The sequence below is a fragment of the Leuciscus leuciscus genome (assembly GCF_965113295.1).
Source record: "Leuciscus leuciscus genome assembly, chromosome: 3".
NCBI classification, from domain to species: Eukaryota; Metazoa; Chordata; class Actinopteri; order Cypriniformes; family Leuciscidae; genus Leuciscus; species Leuciscus leuciscus.
The window spans coordinates 17,393,972-17,399,971 of NC_138727.1; positions in this window are offsets into that span (position 1 = coordinate 17,393,972).

A 6,000-nucleotide genomic window follows, 5' to 3' on the forward strand; every position below is an offset into this window, starting at 1 on the left:
ATCCTGGTACAATTATGCAAATATTGACAGTGAATGTACAAAAGTGGTTTGGTTCCTTCATCATTATTCTGAACTGCTCTCTGATTTTATTACAGTAATGATGGTAGAATGATTGCTATAGGGGAAAAAAAAGGTTTGACGTTTTACACACACACACACACACACACACACACACACACACACACACACACACACACACACACACACACACACACACACACACACACACACAGTTAATGATTGAAGGACGCAGAATTAATTTTAGTAAGCCTTCTATCTTAAATGCATTTGTGCTTCCATTAATTACTTTGGCGTGTGTGTGTGTGTGTGTGTTTGTGTGTGTGTGTGCGTGTCTTATTCTGTTGTTCAACAGCTGTTGTCACTCTTCTGTCTAATTGTATTAGTCTCTGAAGATGAGCACATAGCAGCACTGCTTGATGTATCATACACACGAACAGACACAAACACCTGCAAAATCTTCAAATTGGACTGATCACACAATGCCAACAATCATATTGTCATCGGACTCATATTATACACAACACAACATGACCAAAAGTATTTGGAAACCTGAATGGCACACAATGTGTGTGGTCCAATTCCAAACGTGACTTTATTTTTATTGTGAAACACAAAATCTTTTTTTTTCCGGCCACACAATGAAAGTCAGTGGGGTCCAAAACAACATTGCACCCCATTGACTTTCATTGAATATGGAGGGAAAAATATATAGCTGCACGCAGCAATTATCGGGGTTCAGGTGCTTTAAGGCCTTTAAGCCAATGTGTAAAAAGGTATTGTTTTATTTAGCAAGCCTATAACCACCTAGATCATATGTAAAAGACAATTTACAGCCCAAACAGGCAATTTACTCGGGAAATATATGTTTTTAAAGCTTTTCAACAGTTATCGAGGTTGAGCCAAATACCTTGAAATAGTTTGAAAAGTAGGTTTTTGAAATAATCTCCATTATTTAACGAACGATTCGAATGACAGCGGCAACAAAGTTGCTCAGAATGAGGATTTCTATGCGGTATGAATGTTGTAGGCATGTGCAAAAAAACACGTGATATACAATCCATTACGCATATGAAAAACGCGAAGGCGCCCCCGGTGGCCAATTTCTTTCGAATTTCTCACAGGCCTCTGAGGCCGTGAGTCAAAAAGGCCCAGATTCGTTTCCGATCGGCCTCCGTTAACCTTGTCTGACAGCCACTCGAACTTCATTGGCCATGGCCGTGTTTTTCGAGATACAAGAATGTCCTCGTAGACAATCGCAGAACCTTGGACAAAGACACCGCATACCAGTTTTCAAGTCAATTGGACTGACTGTTGCGTTCAGAATTATTCCACCCCTAATCACCCAATTATTTACGTGATCATACATAAATATGATCAAAGATGGCTGTAAAAATTTATTTGCATTGTTTATCCTTTTGATCTTTCATTAAAAAAATTCACAAAAATCTAACCTTTCATTCAAGTAAAATAATTGAAAGTGGGGGGTAAATCACATTATGAAATACATGCCTTTAAAAAAAAAAAAAAAACACGTTGGCCATTGGCCTTTTATTAAATCATTTTTGCCAATTTTGCCAAGATAACAACTCTGAGTTTTCTCCTATAATGCCTGATGAGTTTGGAGAACACCTGACAAAACTTTAGAGACCATTCCTCCATACAGAATCTCTACAGATCCTTCCGATTCACTGATTCTTCAGATGTTGGTGCTTCTTCTGTTCAGTTCACCCCACTCAGTTTCTATAGGGTTCAGGTAAGGGAACTGGGGCCAGTTGCATAAACATAGCCATTATGTTAAGACTGTGTCTTAAGAATTAGTATGATCAACTAGAAGTTAGTTAGGGGTAATCAGTCTTACTGTTCAGTGTCAAATAAGACCAATCTACGTTTTTATGTTACTGACTTTAAAAAGTTATTAACAGTTTTAAAGAATAAAATTGGATGACTAACTTGTAAGACTAGTCTTAACAGTTTATGCAACTGGCCACAGGGATGGTCATAGCTTGATGATAGCTACATGATGCCATGTATCTGAACAAGATGCCTCCAGCAAAAAAAACAAACAGGCCCACAACATTTAAAGATCCAGCAATTAACCATGGGCATGAGGTACTTTTTATCCCTGTGTGCACCAAACCCATCTGGTGGGTTTGCTGCCAAAAAGCTCTATTTTAGTTTCATCTGACCATAGAATCCGGTCCCTTTTAAAGTTTCAGTCGTGTCTGACAACTGAATATGCTGGAGCTTGTTTTGGGATTTTACTTGAAACCCTCCCAAACAACATGTGGTGATGTTGAGCAAACAACTGTTTGCTGTGATCCTTAAAGAGTCTTTGGCCACTCACTTAAAACATCTTGTTTTGGCGCCCCATCACGGACGTGAATCAAAATTTCGATTTTGCACTGGTTTGGTTCCGATTGGGAAAAAAACCTATAGCAAAAATCCAAACAAAACAGAAAATTTCGCCAATCAAATCAAACCTGAGACGTGTGTTTTAGGGGAGAATGCTGATCCTTGGAAATTCTAACAATTACAACAGGGTTTCAGCACTACGTGCGTGAACCACTAAAAACGTCTCGGTTAGCCTACATCAGGGTTCCTCAAACTCGGTCCTGGAGGGCCGCTGTCCTGCACAGTTTAGCTCCAACACTGATCAAACACACCAAGCTAATCAATGTCTTCAGGATCACTAGAAACTCACAGCTAGGTGTGTTTGATCAGGGTTGGAGCTAAACTGTGCAGGACAGTGGCCCTCCAGGACCGAGTTTGAGGAACCCTGGCCTACATAGTATGTAACCCTTGTTACGTCGATGTACCGTTGAATGTGACCGACTGAAAGGGAACACACTGAGACATTCTTCAAAATATTTATTTTCTGCTGTATTTATCTCTGTGTAAAGTTATATATGTCACCACAACAGAGCACTGTCTGTAAACCCTGAAAACCCTAAAACGACTAAAGAATTTAAAGAGTTTTGCAGCTCAATAAAACAAGTTTTAGCAAAAGAATTAGAGAATTAAAGTGCTTTTATAAAATTATGAGATTTCCATTTCTGCTTTGAAATCCTCCAAAAAATGGCCCCATTCATTGCACGTGCCTTACTGTAACACTGATATACTGTAATATATATATATAATATATATATATATATATATATATATATATATATATATATATATATATATATATATATATATTTCTTTTTAAGAAAACATGGGTAATCAACATTTTACCACAAATGCTGTCGATTGAGAATAGCTTGTACTAAATACTTTGTCTCCACTAGAATTTCTGTAAAAGAAATGTGTTCACTTATGTTCGGTCATGTGGTGCATATAAATGCACACATTTTAGTACATAAATGAAATTTATTCAATAAATGTAAGGACTTTTAAACCTTATAAAAGGACTTTGCAAACCTGACTTCCCCTTTGAAGGATTTGAATCATACCGTGTTTGATCCTCAAGAGCAGCTGAGCTGGTTGTATATGAAAATAATGAGCTGGGTCTGTGATTTGGGCACCACTTCAAAGACGTGTGGAAAAACCATCTCCTCATTTGTGTCTTCCTCAGAGAACCTTATTAAACATGCAACATGCTCAATACTTTCTGCTGCTGCTCCAGACATTTAATTGTAAATTATAATCACCTTTGGCATCTTCTGAAAACAATATCGGTTTATAACCTCATGTTCAGTCATAGGGGCAAATGAGTGTAGGTGTATTCATACAGATTCAAAAAGAACTAGCAGATAAAATAGCTATAAAATAAAGAATAAAAATGAAAAGAAATAAATAAAAATTAATTAGTTGATTGTATATTAGTGAAGATTAATACCCTGGAAATCCAGAGTTCTTGCGAAAGCACAAGTTGAATTTGCTCAGCGAGTTTACTCTGGCGTCGAGTAATGATGCTCATTAAATATGCCCTTGTATCCGAGCTGCACCAATCACATTGGGTTATCTGATATAGGCGGGCCAGAGGCGAGCTAAACAGATGACGACAGTGCTGTGACTTCGAAGTCATAAGTAAACATTGCAAGATATGGATGAACACCAGTTGTTTGAAACAGCTTTGGCCGCTACAATGAACGAGTTAGACTTGGCTTTTTATCTAAAAGAGGAACCAAAGACGGCGCTCGAATCCATTCTTTGCAAGAAGGGCGTTTTTGCTGTTTTGCCGACTGGATACGGCAAGAGTCTAATCTACCAGTTAGCTCTGCTGGTAGCTATGCGTATGGGGCTTGTTGTTGTGATTGGTCGTATGTTATCCAATTGCGTGCAGTGAGATTTTCAAATGCATGCTTGGTGCCGCCCCTCGAGCTGGGCGATTTTCATTGGTCGATGCCAGACCCTTAATCTCTCAGATTTAGGTCTGGATTTCCAGGCTATAAAGATCAATGGATGATACCATAAATATTGCGACTTGCAGTAAATCATTTGCTTGTTCTTGTTCTTTTGTTCTCGACTTAAATAGGACTAAATAGCCTAGTACTAATTTGAATTTGTCTCAGACTTTGACAGATAAAGTTGGGTGTTACACACTATAGCAGTGGTTCTCAACTCCAGTCCTCGGGACCCGCTGCTCTGCACATTTTGTATGTCTCCCTTATTTAACACACCTGAACCAGATCATCAGCTCGTCAGGAGAGACTCCATGAACTGATTTGAGTGTGTCAGATAAGAGAGACATACAAAATGTGCAGAGCAGCGGGTCCCGAGGACTGGAGTTGAGAACCACTGCACTATAGTATTTCTGCTATTGTTACACAATAAAAAACAGTATAGTACACAGTAAAGGGCCTGAGGATGATAACAAGATTAGCTGATATCTGCTTCTAACCCCTGATAAAGCTTAACTACTACATTGCAAGGTCACAGCAAAAACATGTAAGGCCACATTTTTTATGTGAGGCAATATAGCTGACATTGGTCTTGTTGTCAGCAGTAAAATAATTCGTTTTTAAACATGATTTATTTTTCAACCATATAAGTCCATCTTTGTGCAGTAGCATGAAACATATTTTAATCCAAGAATTTTCCTTAATGTTAAGACTGTGCCAGGAACAACACACTTTATCATACCTCCTGACATGCACAGTCCCTCCAAAAACAAATATACCCACATTTACACACATAGACGCCATCTAGATGAGACATATTATTCTAGGAAACACTTCCTGTTCATAGCCTGAGAAAAACAAATCAGATGCTCAAAAATTTAGTAAATACTGTATAATTGGTTATTTTATAATACTGTATAAAATACTGTATGTTTCACTCAGTTAATGTATCTCTCATTAATTGGCAGGTATTCAGTTGTTATCAGTATATTTCCATGTCAATATGTAAATGTACCTGTAGGAGGGGTTGTCACATAGCTTATGCATGTTCACAATAATTCATTTTGATGTGGCATTATGGGATTACACGGACTGCATTCAGGTTTAAATCGGGTAGACTGGAAACTGCACTGTAAAAAAAAACTGTAAATTTACAGGAAACTGTCTGTATTTTTTACAGAATTTTGCCGTTTTGTCATTATACAGTGAATACCTGTTATTTTACAGATATTTGTTGTAATTTAAAGATCCACTATTAAATTTACAGGTAATTGCTTTTATTGTGGTTTTACATTAATTTAACGTTTTTTAAAGGAAATTATCTGTAATTTTATAGGGTTATGTGTAATTTTACATAAAAAATTAAGTAATATTTTACAGATTATTTCTGTGGAATTAGAAAACAAAGAAAATAAGGTATAACTGCAGACATCAGCAGTCACTTAACATGTTTTCCTTAAAGATTATTAAGCATGTGGGGGTTAAAGTGAGTTTTAAGATTTGTCCACACATTAGGTAGGCCTATTTAATTATTTATAATCTTTTAATTTTGTCTTGCAAATAGATGTTCATTTTGATCATCATTTGTATTTGCCCGTAAATTTCATTTAAGCCTATATTTTATGTTTTTTATGAA